Source organism: Polypterus senegalus, chromosome 9 (assembly GCF_016835505.1).
Source record: "Polypterus senegalus isolate Bchr_013 chromosome 9, ASM1683550v1, whole genome shotgun sequence".
Lineage (NCBI taxonomy): Eukaryota > Metazoa > Chordata > Cladistia > Polypteriformes > Polypteridae > Polypterus > Polypterus senegalus.
Genome location: NC_053162.1, coordinates 169674596 through 169693055, shown reverse-complemented (window position 1 = coordinate 169693055; position 18460 = coordinate 169674596).

Genomic DNA, 18460 nt, shown 5'->3' with positions numbered 1-18460 from the left:
CACACCATCACAAGTCCTGGGCTCAAAAAAGATTTCTTATACCTTTTCACAGGCGTCTTCTTCACAAAGCAATCCACTACTAAATCCTCTGCCTTTTTCTCCTCCACTCCTCCACCAGCTCCCCTTCCAGGTCAGACTTGTCTGGTCGAGGAGGACAGGCTTCTTTTAATACTGGACTCACAGTGATGTTCTCATGATTAGGACCATCTGTCCACCTGCTCATCCTTGCCATTATCTAATCAGCCAATCATGTGGCAGCAATGCAGTGCATCAAATCCTGCAGATTCAGGTCAGGAGTTTCTGTTAATGTTCACATCAAACACCAGAATGTGTTCTCAATAATTTCAAATATGTCACGATTGTTGGTGCCAGACGGGCACCTATGTTCTATAGTTTACTCAGAATTGTTCAAAAACCAGAAAATATCCAGTGAGTGGCAGTTCTGTGGACAGAAATACCTTATTAATGAGAAAGATCAAATGGCCAGACTGTTTCAGGATGACAGAGAGGCGACAGTAACTCAGATCACCACTCTGAAAAACTTCTCAGAATGCACAACACATTGAACTTTGGGGTGGATGGGCTACAACAGCAGAAGACCACATTGGGTAACACTCACCAGCCAAGAACAAAAAAATCTGAGGCTACAGTAGTCACAGGCTCAACTGAAAACTGAATAGCTGAAGACCAGAAAAATGTAACCTGGTCTAAGAATCACAGTTTCTGCTGAGGCACTCAGAATTTGATGCCAACAGCAGGAATCCATGAACCCAGCCTGCCAGTTTAGTGTCACTGATAAATGTGACACACAAGTCTTTGAGTGTGAGAGGAAACTTGGAGAGCCATAAGAAAAAGTCATCTGGATAGTAGGATAGGGTACAAACTCCACATGGATTGTGACTGAGGCGGCACCCTAACCATGTGCCACTGTGCCCAAATTATGGAGCATAAATTTACTCTTCGTACATGCATACAGCTCTGTCAGCTCCTCACGTACACATTATTGATACAACATCACGGCTTTTTTTTGGGAAGTGATTATTTGCAAGTCATCTGCAGGAAGACTGCACGATCACTGCTTTAATAGTTATTTAAACACCTTAAAAATGCCCTTTGTTATCCATCCATTCCATCCATTCTCTTCCGCTTATCCGAGGTCGGTTCGCGGGGCAGCAGCAAGCAGAGGGCCCAGACTTCCCTCTCCCGGCCACTTCTTCCAGCTCTTCGGGAGAATCCCAAAGGCGTTCCCAGGCCAGCCGGGAGACATAGTCCCTCCAGCGTGTCCTGGGTCTTCCCGGGGCCTCCTCCCGGTTGGGCGTGCCGGAACCCCTCACCAGGGAGGCGTCCAGGAGTCATCCTGATCAGATGCCCGAGCCACCTCATCTGACTCCTCTCGATGCGGAGGAGCAGCGGCTCTACTCTGAGCCCCTCCCGGATGACTGAGCTTCTCACCCTATCTTTAAGGGAAAGCCCAGACACCCTGCGGAGGAAACTCATTTCAGCCGCTTGTATTACGCGATCTCGTTCTTTGGTCACTACCCATAGCTCATGACCATAGGTGAGGGTAGGAGGTAGATCGACTGGTAAATTGAGAGCTTTGCCTTACGGCTCAGCTCCTTTTCACCACGACAGACCGATGCAGAGCCCGCATCACTGCGGATGCCGCACCGATCCGCCTGTCGATCTCACGCTCCATTCTTCCCTCACTCGTGAACAAGACCCGAGATACTTGAACTCCTCCACTTGGGGCAGGATCTCTCCCCCAACCCTGAGAGGGCACTCCACCCTTTTCCGGCTGAGGACCATGCTCTCGGATTTGGAGGTGCTGATTCTCATCCCAGCCGCTTCACACTCAGCTGCGAACCGATCCAGAGAGCTGAAGATCACGGCCTGATGAAGCAAACAGGACAACATCATCTGCAAAAGCAGTGACCCAATCCTGAGTCCACCAAACCGGACCCCTTCAACACCCTGGCTGCGCCTAGAAATTCTGTCCATAAAAGTTATGAACAGAATGGTGACAAAGGGCAGCCCTGGCGAGTCCAACTCTCACTGGAAGCGGGCTCGACTTACTGCGGCAATGCGGACCAAGCTCTGACACGGTTGTACAGAGACCGAACAGCTCTTATCAGGGGTCCGGTACCCCATACTCCCGAGCACCCCCACAGGATTCCCGAGGGACACGGTCGAATGCCTTTTCCAAGTCCACAAAACACATGTAGACCGGTCGGGCAAACTCCCATGCACCCTCAGGACTCTGCTAAGGGTGAAGAGCTGGTCCACTGTTCGCGACCAGGGCCGAAAACCACACTGTTCCTCCTGAATCCGAGGTTCGACTATCCGGCGGACCCTCCTCTCCAGAACCCCGAATAGACTTTTCCAGGGAGGCTGAGGTGTGATCCCTCTATAGTTGGAACACACCCTCCGGTCCCCTTTTAAAGAGGGGACCACCACCCCGTCTGCCAATCCAGAGGCACTGTCCCGATGTCCATGCGATGTTGCAGAGGCGTGTCAACCAAGACAGTCCTACAACATCCAGAGCCTTAAGGAACTCGGTATCTCATCCACCCGGGGCCCTGCCACCAAGGAGTTTTGACCACCTCGGTGACTTCAGTCCCAGAGATGGGAGAGCCCACCTCAGAGTCCCCAGGCTCTGCTTCCTCGTGGAAGGCATGTTAGTGGGATTGAGGAGGTCTTGAAGTACTCCTCCCACCGACCCTAGCGTCAGTGAGGTCAGCAGCGCACCATCCCACCATATACGGTGTTGACACTGCACTGCTTCCCCTCCTGAGGCGCGGACGGTGGACCAGAATCTCCTCGAAGCCGTCCGAAGTGGTTCTCCATGGCCTCTCCAAACTCCTCCCATGCCCGAGTTTTGCCTCAGCAACAACGAAGCCGTTCGCTTGGCCTGCGGTACCTATCAGCTGCCTCCAGAGACCCACAGGACAAAAAGTCCTATAGGACTCCTTCTTCAGCTTGACGGCATCCCTCACGCGGTGTCCACCAGCGGGTTGGGGATTGCCGCCACGACAGGCACCGACCACCTTGCGGCCACAGCTCCGGTCAGCCGCCTCAACAATAGAGCGCGGAACATGGCCCATTGGACTCAATGTCCCCACCTCCCTCGGGGCGTGGTTGAAGTTCTGCGGAGGTGGGAGTTGAAGCTACTTCTGACAGGGGACTCTGCCAGCCGTTCCCAGCAGACCCTCACAACACGTTTGGGCCTACCAGGTCTGACCGGCATCTTCCCCACCATGAAGCCAACTCACCACCAGGTGGTGATCAGTTGACAGCTCCGCCCCTCTCTTCACCCGAGTGTCCAAGACATATGGCGCAAGTCCGGCGACACGACCACAAAGTCGATCATCGACCTGAGGCCTAGGGTGTCCTGGTGCCAAGTGCACATATGAACACCCTTATGCTTGAACATGGTGTTCGTTATGGACAATCCGTGGCGAGCACAGAAGTCCAATAACAAAACACGCTCGGGTTCAGATCGGGGCCATTCCTCCCAATCACGCCCTTCCAGGTCTCACTGTCATTGCCCACGTGAGCATTGAAGTCTCCCAGCAAAGCGAGGGAATCCCAGAAGGTATGCCCTCTAGCAACCCCTCAGAGACTCCAAAAGGGTGGATACTCCAAACTGCTGTTAGCATACGCACAAACAACAGTCAGGACCCTTCCCCACCCGAGGCGGAGGGAGGCCACCCTCTCGTCCACGGGGTAAACCCCAATGCACAGGCTCCAGTGGGGGCAATAAGTATGCCCACACCTGCTCGGCGCCTCTCACCGGGGGCAACTCCAGAGTGGTAGAGAGTCCAGCCCCTCTCAAGGAGATTGGTTCCAGAGTCCAAGCTGTGCGTCGAGGTGAGTCCGACTATATCTAGCCGGAACCTCTCGACCTCGCGCACTAGCTCAGGCTCCTTCCCCTTCAGAGAGTGACATTCCCGTCCCAAGAGCCAGTTTCTGTAGCCGAGGATCAGACCGCCAAGGTCCCCGCCTTCGGCCACCACCCAACTCACATTGCACCCAACCTCCTTGGCCCCTCCCATAGGTGGTGAGCCCATGGGGAGGGGGACCCACGTTACCTCTTGGGCTGTGCCCGGCAGCCCATGGGTGCAGGCCCGGCCACCAGGCGCTCGCCATCGAGCCCCACCTCCAGGCCTGGCTCCCGAGGGGGGCCCCGGTGACCCGCGTCGGGCAAGGGAAAGCGTTGTCCAGTTTTATTTTCATTGGAGGTTTATTGAACCGCTCTTTGTCTCATCCCTCACCTAGGACCAGTTTGCCTTGGGTGGCCCTACCAGGGGCATAAAGCCCCGGACAACATAGCTCCTAGGATCATTGGGACACGCAAACCCCTCCACCACGATAAGGTGACGGTTCAAGGAGGAGGCCCTTTGTTATGTGCGTCTTTATTCCTGTTACTAGCTGTATTACCCATCTAAGATGTGTTGTAACAGAAGTCATCACCGTAGACTTCAGCATTAATGTTTGCAGTACACAATGCAATGTGTTATTCTCTGTTATGGTTCTCCGTTATTTGGTATAAGACTCCTAAAAGCAGTGTTCAAAGTTTGTGATGCGCCATCTGTTGGAATGGAAAAAGCAATGCATTTTATTACTACAAATGTTTGTGGGGCACTATTTTTTTGGAATGACAGAGAAATGGCAACTGGACATACAAACAGACAGACACGCAGATGCTTGTCTTTTTATTAGGGTGGATTTGGGTCACCGTGCTGGTTGTGGGTTAAGTTGTCTCTTCTGACTGACTGTGTGGTCCTAAAAAAAGTCAAAGATATGCAAGGGATCTCACCTTAGCTCCGTACTCGTAATGTCCCTCAAGATGGTGTTCAGCATTCCAAGGCACTACATTAAAACATGGCTTGTTTTTAATTTATTTATCTTTTCACACGGGGCTGTCAGGTCATCAGCTCAGGTCCTGATCCCAACATGGCTTCTAGCTGCAGGGGATGTCAGACCTGACAAGTGTAATTGCTGATCTTGTTGATGGAGGATGTCAGATTGCACGACTAGAAATCACACAGCATGGCAAATGAGATGACTCTGCAATGACTTTCCAGCACAGCTTCACATTCCTAAAGTATCCCCCCGTGCTCCCCCTTTTCTTCTTACGGCCAGTAACGTGCTTTCTGACAGAGATGGTGCTATACAAAAGCATTTCAGTTATGGCAACTTCATTATCTTGGCCTTTTTTTTTATATCCAATGTGTTATGAACACGACGCATCACACAGATGAGCCGCTCTTCTTTATGCCAGGTCCAAAACACTCACATTCCTTATCCATCTTTGCGGCAGCGTACCTCTGGCCGAGCGCTCATTGGCTGTCAGCTCTCGTACGCACACAAGTCCACCCTTCGGCAAAATCTATCTTGTTTGATTCTGTTGGGGGTGAGCCTCAGACTGGTTGGTCTGAATCAATGGGCATGCCAGACTACAGTACATGACTGCTGGTCACAGGAGAGCACTGCCGACCGCCTCCGACCGGTTAAGATTATGTAAATGAAGTCAGTGACTGAAAATTGCTGGAAAAGTCGTGTAACGTGACAGAGCTGTTAGCTAGCGAAGTCAAAGCAGAGCTCCAGGCGCCCACGTGAGTAACCAGCCTCTGACTGTGAAGGGGGTCTCTTCTTCAAAGCAAACTTGTTCTTTTTGAGACCTTCACAACATCCATCCAATGGCAAAGAAGATAATCTTACAGGGATTTGGGCGAGGAGATTGAACAGAGAGTAGCACTACACAGGCAGGAAGAACAAAAGGACATAATCAACTGACAGCCACGACGCCGGCAAAGAGTCAAATCTGAAAGCTAAAAGCAGAATGAAGTCACTTGAGAAACTGGTTTTCTGTGGCCGTTGACATTTTCCTTTATGTGCAAAAATGTGCAGACAATCAAGAGAGTATGCGGCTAGCCCTTAAATACGATTTCCTCTACCCTTGCACACCTTCACGACGTCACCCAGCAGGGTGGATCCTCTTACCCCGAGGGGTTCCTCCATAGTGCCGTCAGCAGGTTCTTCAAGTGTTTATGTTGCTTGGCATTTCGATGTCTCCTTCTTCTTTTATCTTTTATCAGTTGGGTAACTGGCTAAGATGGGTAGGGTGTTCAGAAAGGTCTCCTTGGTCAACACTGTTTTCCTCAACTGTTAGGCAGAACATCAAAGACAACAGCAGACTGCTTACCGAAAACCTTCATTAAGTTTACCAACCCTCGGACATAAAGAACATTATATTTTATTTCCAAAGCTTCTACTCTTTATTATTTACCCGGTGTATGTTTGTAGAACGAGTTAAGGAAAGAAAGCAAAAACTGATGTGTTTTAAAAATGGTGACCCTGCTGTTAATGCTAGCTGTCCCACCCATCATCCACCCGGCCTCTCTATCAAAAGTCAGGGCTCTTGTGAGTCAAGGATTTGTTGTTTTTGGGTCGGATTGAATTCCAGAATTGCAGTAACTCCTCGTTGCGTTGTGACCTTGAAGGCTGTCATGTCTGACTCATCCTCTTAGTTCAAGGTGGACGGTTCGTAATGCTTAAATTAGGAAGAAAAGCCGGCAAAGTAGGAGTGAAAAAACAACCCTTTGATTCTCCCTCGTGTTACTCTGCACTTCGGCTCTTGATCAGGCCTCACCCAACAGCCCCCTACAAAAAGCACACGATACCCCTCTTTATATTACAGTAGATAGAAGCAGCATGTGGTGTTGTCCGGGTAAGTTAAATGAGAAGCTCTGGTCATTTGGTCTGCTAGTTTGGCTTTGGTCTGTTCAGATGTCTGAGCCAGTAGGAGCTACTGATGAGCAGACAGAAAAAAAAAAAAAAAAAAATACTGGGACCCCCAGAGTCAAAGTTTTTGGTTCCAAATAAATTACAGAGAGCCACTAGGCAAGATTTGGTGCAGGTCAGTCAAAGGGTGTAGCATTGAATAGAGAACACATAGACAAACAGACATTTCACTTCATATACTCTTCTTCTTCCTCCTCATCATCATTTGCCACTTCTATGTGCCTGATTAATCTTTTCCATACAGCTCAGGGCTACATCTCCTCCTTGGTCAGACCCTAACCCTTCTAATCTTCTTTTACTTTATCCATCCTGCTCCACTTTGGCCTTCCTCACTCTCTCATCGCCCATTCCCATCCCTCTCTTGTCCACATACAGTATCCATTGCCTCTCCTCCTCACATATCCATACCACTTTCCTCTACTTTCTTAACTATCTCTCCCATTGTTTTTGTACCTCTGATGGTCTCATTTCTTACTCTGTCCTTCTTCATAACTCCACACACCCATCTTCACCTTCTCATTTCTGCCACATCGAACTTCTCATGGATTATTATTGCTGTAACTTTATTGTTAACTCCCTTACCTTAAGTTATTTATTTATTATTTATTACAACCACATATTTAAAATTCTATTGATGATTATTGCTATTTCTAAAGTCATGTATTATTGTTATTGTCCTTTTATTCTTCTTCAAAGCACAATCAGTGGAGTTGAGCAACTAAGCATTTCACTGCACATTGCACTGCACATATAATTTGTATGTGATAAATGAAATTTGATTTATAACTGGACTCCAAAATTACAATTTTTGGTATCAGACAAAGTCTTAAAAATTAAAATGTCCATGAAACCGTAATGTCTTCCATACTGCAATATGAAGGCATCCTAGTTTCAGCACCATCATGTCCTTCTGATCGACGTGTTTCAGGATCTCCCCGTTCTCAGTGCCAAACATTGTTATAAAACAGATCTGCCAACTAATGAAGTGAAATATATGGCCAGGATATTTAACAGGCACTGCCATTTGACACTTACTATACACCGAGTCTGTGACACCGTGTCTCTTAGACTTGAAAAGTCAAGTTCTAATGCAGTTTTTTTTTTCCAGAATGCCACTTATATACTACTGGAGCTCTTAATGGGAGATCCCATTATCAACAGAAGTGACTTGACCTCAATTTATCAATCATTAACTATGTTAGATCTTTAATTTTTAAATCTTGCATGCTGTTATCTTATGAAAATACACCTTGAAAGTACTGAACTCATCACTACCAACTGCCAGACAGTGCGTAGAAGCCATTAAGAAGGCTAACAGAATGTTAGGTTATATAGCGCCTTGATCTGCTCAACCTTTATAATGCACTGGTGAGGCCTCATCTGGAGTACTGGGTGCAGTTTTGTTCTCCGGCCTACAAAAAGGACATAGCAGTGCTAGAAAATGTCCTGAGAAGAGCGATTGGGCTGATTGAGGAGCTACAGGGGATGAGTTATGAGGAAAGATGAAAAGAGCTGAGCCTTTACAGGAGATGAAGAGGAGACATGATTGAAGTGTTTAAAATTATGACATTATCAACTGCCAGACAGTGTTCATAAGCCTTTAAGAAGGCTAACAGAATGTCAGGTTATATAGCACCTTGATGTGTGGAGTACAAGTCACAGGAGGTGACGCTCAAGCCTTATGAAAAACTGGTGAGGCCTCATCTGGAGTACTGAGTACTGAGTTTTGATCTCCAGGCTACAAAAAGGACATAACAGCACCAGAAAAGGACCAGAGAAGAGCGACTGGGCTGATTGAGGGGCTACAGGGGATGAGTTATGAGGAAAGATTAAAAGAGCTGAGCCTTCACAGTTTAGGAAAAAGAAGATTAAGAGGTGACATGAGTGAATAGTTTAAAATTATGACACTATCAACATCCAGACAGCATTCAGAAGACATTAAGAAGGCTAACAGAATGTCAGGTTATATAGTGCCTTGATGTGTGGAGTTAAAGTCACAGGAGGTGATGTTCAAGTCTTTATAACACACTGGTGAGGCCTCATCTACAAAAAGGACATAACAGCACAAGAAAAGGCCCAGAGAAGAGTGACTGGGCTGATTGAGGGGCTACAGGGAATGAGTTATGAGGAAAAATTAAAAGAGCTGATCCTTTACAGTTTAAACAAAAGACGATTAAGAGGAGACATGAATAAAGTGTTTAAAGTTATGAAGGGAAATAGTCCAGTGGATTGAGACTGTGACTTTAAAATGAGTGCAACAAGAACTGCAGCCATCCCACTAGATAAGAAACGGTGTGACCTGAAGACATTCATTCATTACAATTTATCAGGCTGTCCAGAGAAGCAACTCAAATGAAACCCTCCTACACAGCTTTGTGTTCTTATTCCTTTTTCAGTTTTGTAGGTTTGCTGCTATTAAATGTGGATTTTGTTATGAAACCCAATGCTTATTTTTGTCCTGTGTCCTTTAGTTTCACAATATATAAACTAGTGGTGAAAAGTTTGGAATCACTCCAAACTTTTCATGTTTTCGATAGATGTTGACACGTTTTTATCAAGGTAACATTAAATAAATTCTATTTAATTTACTAGTGCTTCTAATGACCATTGCTGGTTGAAGTAACACATTTTTACTTTATTATTCGCATAAGACTGCAAAGCGCCATTTTCAGCAGCCATTCCTTCAGTGTCCTAATGGTCAGCTCCCTTAGCTTATCTTTAACTCGTCATACAGTATATAAATGCTGCTTGGTTATTAGAGAAACCTTTGTCACTGTGTGAAAACCTGATATTCTGTTCAATAAAGCGAGTCTCTTGTCTTTCCTTAGGTTGGAAGGTCCTGGCATTCCTAAAGTTCAAGTCTGGATTCAAAAATGGGCAACACCTAAAATCCCCACTTATTCCACTTTGCTGCCCCCTTACAAAACCCCTTTCGACCCTTGATCCCTCCAGGGTCCAGCTTTGTGCATATTGGAGGACTGCAGGATCCTCGTCACTCCACTTTAAAATCTAATACCTCCAGCAAACCACTTTGTTGTGTATTGGGGGGGGGCTGCAGGGTCCTCATCATTGCTCATTGAATCTCACACATCCAGTACCCTTCATTTCTTTCAGTAGGGGGTGAAGCACCCTCATCATCATCACCTCTCTTTAATGCCTGGCACTGTCCAGAGTCCACCTGAGGTTTGATGCCACACCGAACTTATTTACAGCTCTGCTGTACAAATATCCCCCCCGGGTTAAAGGGTCATGGAGTTACAGTCACTGAGATGAACCAGCAATTCCCAATAAAACTCTCAGCGCCTGTGAGATGACGGCCTATAAACCAACTCATGAGGTCTGACAGGAAACAAATGAGCCTTCAGAGGGTCCGGCCAGCACTTCCAGCTCCCCTTCAACACAATCCCCATACAAAGGAACACCTATTGAAGTTGTAACAGCCTTGCTTCCTGTTCAGGATGAGGGGGCTGCATGCTCCCGTGTGCCTCGTGACCCTGAATGGACAGAGCACTCAGTGTCTGATTGCTCCCACCAGCCTGTAAACGGCTGTAGCTCACTGTGTGGGATGCCACATACCTTTTCACATTCAAAGTGCCGCCTTCCTCGTGACGCACATTTAAAGCGAGGTGATGTTTGCCATTGTTATGTTGAGGCAGAGGGGGATCATGGCCAAGACCGCGTCATGTGTCCTCTCCGGCAATCAGAGGAAACCCTCCAGCTCACTGGCCAGCCGCACTCCTGAACAATGGACACTCTGGTCTGATGTGTTTTCCCACGATGTGACCCCCGCCTCACCACTCCAGGAGGCATTTCCTGCGCACAGATGGCTTTGTATTTACTTTTTTGTGTACCGTTGCTGCTCAGAGGTAGACTGGCCATCCAGGACCTGCCATTCAGTTTCCTCAAAATGTTTTTTAGGCAGTCTGGCGTAGTGGATAAGAAACTGGCTTGCAAAGCACAAGGCTGCTGGGTCAGTTCCTTGCCTCCCACCCAATGTGTGACCCCGAAGTAACCCAGATCTGTCCTAACTGTGACACAAACTTGTGCTAAGCATTTATACTTTGAGATGGTGCGAAGGCACTATATAGTTCTGAGTAGGGCCCTCTTTTGCTTCTAGAACTGCTGGATTCAACAATTAGCTCAATTTATTTTCAGAGATTTTGATTTTTTTAGTCTTACATTCACTCTGTTGACCTCCTGCTCTATTTAATTTGAGATATGGTGACTGTGCAGGTTGACAAAGTAGACTGAAGTCAACATCAGGTTTGTGGAACCATCTTGAGATGATGTGTGTTTGGTGACATGACAAGTTATCCCTCTGAGGAAGAGTGGACTGTGAAAATAAAGATGGTGGGACGTGGTCCGCACCAGTGCTTTAGTAGACTGTGGCATTAAAATGATACTTAATGGGTGTAAAAAGGCCTAATGTACAGTCACTGAGCAAGTTCTTAGGACCACTATACTATATAAGGAGGGCCTCCTTAAGCTCTCAGGTCCTCGTGGCATGGATTCCACAAGATGTTGGAAACCTTCTTTTGAGATTTTGGTCCAGGCTAACCTGATTGCATTTCATAGTTTCTGAGTTGTCAGCCACGCATTCATGTTCTACCACATCTCAAAGGTGTTCTATTGGCAGGGACGTTCTTAGGCATATGTGAACTATGCATCTGCGCAGGGCCCTGACCCAGCCCCGACTTACAATTTTTTTTTTTTTGTCAGGCTATGGGCCTGGGGCCCCTGTCATGCCGCTGGCACTGTAGCCGTCTGTGCCAGTCCCTCACGTCGTGTGTCACAATACCCTCCTCATCCTAAATTTTATCGTTCTGAGTCGAATTTGGAGGGGAAGGGTAGGAGCAGGGGGCAGCAGGCTGGGAATCGGGGGCATGGCCCTGGGACTGGGAATGTATAAATAGCGATCGCTCGGTGTGGAATGTGCATCTCTTAATCTTATTAACAATGGTAATGTATTATCCAAATTGCAATCTTCACCTAAATCCCTAATAATATTGTCACGCCGTCGTAACTTTGCCAAATGTACTATAGCAAACGTTAATTTTAGAGATTCGTTTCGGATTCATTCAGAGAGATCCCCATAAAATCATGAAATATCCCTATATTACAGGCCTTTACCAGATCCAGAACAAAATCAATATTTTACCACTCTGCATACACACAAGCATACATGTAGGCCTTCTGGTCATCTAAGGCCTTTTCCGGATGTTTTATTAGAACACCTTCCTGAGCTAAAGGGGGACTCCACCCCCACCAGACCCCCCCCAATCCAGGGCCTGCACACTTCTGAATCGCGTAGGGCCCCCAAACTGCTAAGAACGGACCTGCTATTGGATTCAGATCTGGTGATTGGAAAGACCACTGAAGAACTCATTGTTCCACATGTGTGAAAAACTCATGATCTTTGTATTTTCTGACTTCTCCTACCTGAGACTGAGACTTTCACGTCATCTTGAATGGCTACTCGATGAATAGACACTGCCTCTTGCTATGTCTTGCTCATACCATTTATCAGACACTGGGAGGCCAAGATCATGGAGCATTGACCAGTTAGGGTAGCTAGCTATCTGATTGTGTCGATGAGTATATTCTTCTGCTTCTAGCAAAAATATGACTGACATGCTCACCCTGTTGCTGGCGTATCCTGGGATATCCCATATTGATCATATTCTACTGATGACAGGAAGTGCCCAATCCTGAGCTTCCACGAGGAGACACGCTTTCTGGCTTTTCATCCCAGACCCTCACAACTACCCAAAGGTCAGTTTCTTGATGACAAAGTGGTTTGATGTCTGTCTGTAGAACTGACCATGGAGTCATTTCAATGAGAGATTGATGACTTTTTCATTAATCAGTGAAGTTTTCATCCTGCTTTGGATGGGCTCAAGACTAGATGCTGTTCTTTGGGGACAAGTATCTGGCTTGAAGTATTGACGCTCGATTTCTTCACACTTTTTGATGAGAGAGTACTTCCTCTTCTGTTTTTCATGTCTCTTTATGTGTCTGGTACATTTTTTCAGTTCCAAGCCTGATGTTCAGGAGATCACACGGGATTAGTAGCTTTCTGGTCTTCCTGTCCATCTCCTGGATTTCCTGCTCATCTCTGGTCGATGATCCTGTAGCTGTACTGCGACACTGGCACTGCTAAGCTGTAGATAGTTTGCATTTTGTTCTTTGAGTTGAGCTCAGTGCAGAAGATGAGTCTGACTCAGCAATAGCATTCATGTTGGATTCGTTCTTTTATTTTTCTGTGCTGAACACCATTGCTCTTATCTTCTCGTAGATATTGGTAAACCTCATCCTGATGAAGATTCTAAAGCTTGGTTTCACTGTTCAGCCTAATCCTGAACTTACCTCGTTTGATGGTCACTTTGGTGCTCTCATCTAGTCTGAATTCCATGGATATGTCGTTGCTAAACATCTTGACTATGCCGAGCTCCTGATCCAGTTGACTGTGGGTGATTTATAGAGAGCTTCAGGTCATCTATGCTTAGCAGGTTGCACACCCTGGGCTCCTTCTGCAGGACAATCCCTAGATTGTTGCTGTTGAGCATGATGGTGAGTGGAATCACAGTGACACACAGAACAGCAGGGGTGACAAGCAGTTCCTTGTTTGATGGCGATTCTATCAGACTTGATGCTTCCTCCGGTGTAATGGAGTTGCATCTCAGTTTTCTGCTCTCTCATTGCAATCCCAAGTTTATGATGAAGGGGGTCAGCGATTATCCCTGCTACCATTCATCTGTCTGTGTGGAGTTTGCATTGGGAAAAGTGGCTTCAGGACATAGATAGGCAGATGAAGTATCAATAATAATCAGCCAGGAAATTAAATGAAAGGGCAAATAAAAAAGAGAACACAAAATTGAATTATTTAATAATTACATCTTAGAAATCTTATTGTGATTGGGTGGGTGGAGGGGGTGCTTGCACCTGCAGAAGTGTTTCCTCTTCATGGGTCTTCTCTGTTTGAGTAAATGACAGCCAAGCCAGGTTGGCAATGAGCCTGAGGGACTCATTATGCCGACCACCAAAACTGCAGATGGTTCCTTTTGAGCCCCTCCACATCCTACTCCTTCTGTAAATCACAGTCTCACCCTCACCCCCTTCTATTCACTTGACGGGGCGTCCTTTCTCTACCATTGTCTATTCCTTGTCTCTCTCCTCTCCTGCTCTTTTCAACCTTTGTCATGTTCTTGAGAGGAGGCGCTATATAAAGCAGGCCGACTGAGGAGGTCAAGTGTGCTCCTGCTTGGACCGGCTCGGCCTTAGTAATGTCGTTGGCTGACTGGCTGTCAATGCGCCCGTCTGCAGTGCTTTTTTTCCCCCATTTTTATTGCTTTGTAAACGCTGCAGTTTTTTTTTTTTAGCATTCCATTCCACAGCTGCTGCTTCTTCTTTTAATGGCTCTGCAAACTGTTTTCTGTGCCCAGCAGAAGGTCATTAATGAGAGCCTGGATCAGTGCCTCAGCCCAAAGGAAGTTAGTTACTGTGTAATCTTAATTGAGAGGAAGAAAATGAGAGAGAGCAAGGCTAAGCCATCACTCCTGCCATCAAGAATCACGGTCATTTATAGTGACTACCAAAAGTATATGTGCCATGTGAAAGATGAACCCAAATTGAGCCCCAGCTATGACGTACAGCAAATATTACTGAGAAACCAGTAACAGACATGGCTCCACCTAACAGAATCATCATCAAGCTTAAAGTTCTGATTGGATCAAAGCATAAAATGCAGACTGATTTAGGGTTACAGGCAGTGCAGGCCCCTAGTGGTTAGGAATTGGAAAACTCAAGGGCCTGTACCTCTCAGTTTTTTTGCTTTCTAATGTACTGGCTCTTATCATAGTTATTCATTGTGTTCCATCTACCACCAGCCCCCAGAAGCAGTACTGATGTAGTTACTCCAAAGGGGACTCATAAGAACATAACATGGTCAATCTGACAAATGAGAGGGGACCACTCAGTCTATCAAGCCTGATAGTTTAGCTATTAGTTATGCTGTCCCAATTATCTCATCCATCTCATTCAAGGTTTCTGCTTCAACTCCATGTCTTGGTAGTTTGTTCCAGAATCCTGCAACTCTTTGCGTAATGAAGTGCCTCCTGTCTTCAATTTAAAATGCGCTTCCCCTTCATTTCCACAGATGTCTTAATTTCTATCTATCTATCTATCTATCTATCGATCATATAGTGCCTTTCACATCAATCTTTCTATCTATCTATTATATAGTGTTTTTCATATCTATCTATCTATTATATAGTGCCTTTCATATCTGTATATCTATCTATTATATAGTGGCTTTCATATCTATCTATCTTATCTATTGTAACAGAAGCCCAGACCACAGACAGACACCACGACTTTGCCACACAACACACCTTTTATTTGCAACTGAGGAGTGTTTCACCCTGCTCCCCACAGCACAGTACAGTACATAAGCACCAGCACACAATGCTCAGTCCCTTCTTCCTCTTCCTCAGCTGCCTCCACTCCTCTCCCAGCAAGCTCAGTCTTCCTTTCTCCCGACTCTGGCCTTGTGGAGTGAAGTGGCTCCTTTTTATAGGGCACCTGGACAGACTCCAGGTGCCTAATGAGCTTCTTCTGGCCACACTTCCGGGTGTGGTGGAAGTGTGACCAAATAAGGCCCTGTAATGGTCCATGCGCCCCCTGGCGGTGGCCACAGGTTCCAACAGGGTTGAGCTCCTATGTTTATAACCCATGGCCCCACTGGAAAACAAGGGGGCTGCCCTCTTTCAGTCGGGGGGAGAAACTGTCCCACAAATACTCTGTTCCCTGGTCCTTCCACACTCTGGGTGTCCTAGCTGGGTAAGGATTCTGGCCACCCACCACACTATCTATCTATCTATCTATCTATCTATCTATCTATCTATCTATCAATCTATCTATTATATAGTGCCTTTCCTATCTATCTATCTATCTATCTATCTATCTATCTATCTATCTATCTATCTATCTATCTATCTATTATATAGTGCCTTTCCTATCTATCTATCTATCTATCTATCTATCTATCTATCTATCTATCTATCTGTCCTCTGCTCAGACTAAACATGTCGAATTATCTGAATCTGTCACAGTAGGACATGTCCTTAAGTCCTGGGATTCACCTGTTTGCTCTCCTCTTCACAGCCTTAAGTGCTGCTATGTCTTTCTTGTACCGTGGTGACCAGAAGAGCACACAATACTCCAGATGCCATCTTATGAGTGTAGGTTTCTTGATAACCCCATTAATTGATTGTGATGCTTAAATTGCACAGTACCCAGTGCCAGTGTTAGATAGTGGAGCTTAAATTTATAAAGGGGAAGCCACAATAATTTAGTCATGGCACTCAAAGCTACTTCTCCATGCTCCTTATCAGTGTAACACATAGGGTACCGGCACTCGTGTATGTCCACTTCCAGCACTGCTTTACGTATACAGTACATGCAAGGGGGACCAAATACAACTATGTGAGCAACATAAACAAATGTTGTCTCATTTTCTAACCTGCTAATTCAGACCAGGGTCGCATGGGGTGCCGGAGCCATGTCAGCTAGCATAGGCCCCAAGGCAGGAACAAACCCTGGACAGAGTACCAGCCTATCACAGGGCAAACACTCACACATACACCAAACACGCACCGGGGCCAATGTAGAGTCACCAGTTCACCTAACCTGCACCTCCTTGGACAGTGGACAGAAATGGAGCATTCGGAGGAAACTCACACAGACACTGGCAGAACATGCAGACTCCATGCAGGAACACAAACCCTGATCTCCTTACTGCGAGGCAGTAGATGTATAGAAATGAAAAGCAGAAACATTTAATAAGGATAACAATATAAACTCCAATTTGATACTGCTCCTACTGATTACCCGTTTCAATCAGAAGAATACACTATCCTGTAAAATTGTGTTGTCAACAAAAGCCAAGTCACTAGGAAAAGCAGAAACTGATCAATGTCAGGACTGTTCTACTCACTGGCACGTTCAAGAGTAAGCAGCTCCAGTGACCACCTGACTTATTAGGTGAGAGACGTCTTTATTTAAGGCAACTTACAATATCTGAGATGTGACTGGTTACATTTCTTTTGTTTTTCCAGTTGGGGCTCAGGCAGTGGTCACACAATGTCAGCAGTGGGATCTGAACCTTCAACCTCAGGGCTTGACATCCCATATCCACAATCTTTACCACTACACCACATTGCCTGTGTTCCTGTAATTCTGACTACTTTGTGGAGATCTGTTGTCACTTTGCCACTTTAAAGAATCTTCTTCTGTTGATCAGCATCAAAAACTCCACATGAAGTCCGCTGTGGTTCAATGTTATGTAATAAGGGGGTGAAGACTTTTTATAGGTGCTGTAGAGAAGAGCGTGTAGTGAGGGGGCCTATGGAGAAATCCTTAGGGCTGAAGATGATGTGGGGTTTGGCCTTGGAGATGTATGGACTAAGTGATGTCTTTAAGAGCTGGAGTCTGGGCGTGCTGTAGGGTGCTCAAGGAATATGGATGATCAATTTAAATTAGGAGATTCTACATCTGGACTGAAGGGATCCTTAGACCAGGGGATGTGAAAAATGGCCACTAGAAATGCTTAGAATTGGGGATGAGTAGAGTCAAGAGGTGTGAGGGCGGAGGAGTACTTACAGTTGACCTTGAAGTGGTCTGACCGTTTGGATGTCCCTGGAGCTGGAGACACGCTGGGTTTGGGGTGTCAATGGACAAGTCCATGAAGCTGGAGAGGCCTGACTGCTTTTCTGACCAGATGGTTTACCAGCCCTGTGAAAACAGAGGAAGCTCCTTGAAATTAATGTGCTGGAAATTTATACAATGGTTGCTTGGCCTCTGACAAATATTTGTATGCTTGCAGCCGTCACACAGCTGGCGTAAACTGTGCCTGCTGCACCATAGTGGACCCCTATGCGTTTCACTGATGGCCCCCATTCTTCCGCATAGGGCACCTTTCACAGTTCACATCATGCTGAGGCCAGTTCACCTGTTTGTTATAATATTACTCTTAAAAGAAATTCTCCGTTCTTTGTGTGGGCTTCCCAGCTGGTCCAATGGAGTCGATGAGGGCATCTGGTCTCACAGTTTCTGTGTGTGTGTGTGTGTGTGTGTTTGCGAATGTGTCATGCTGCCCTGCATGACAGATGTGACAAAGGAAAAGAAATCAGGACAGGTGCAAGCATGTAAACTGCAGTGTGGAAAGGATTTGTAGGCGGGGGGCCCAGGCTGCTCCCTGGGAGTTACGTGTAGGATGAGGGGGACAAGGGGGCACACGTTCATATAGTCCTATTACAACCTGTGGCTCCCATGTCTTTCTGTTGACTGAAAGGTTTTGCTCAGACAGTGACCACACACCATATGCAGGGGGCTGGACAGGGAGCCAAACTTTATGTCACAGCACTCTCTGTAGAGTCATGGAGCCGCCAGCTCTCTGAACACAGAAGACAAGCACAGGTGTGGAGGTGCAAAGGGTTAAAACACACCGAGTGTGTTGATGTCAATAGAGGAAGGAGCACGCTTTGTGAAAGCAAAGTGATATAATTATGGTGGCCTAGACAAGCCAGGGCTGGCCTCTGATTGTTCCACGTTCTGTTTTGTCAGGCCTGTGATGGAGAAATAAGGAGACACGCATAAT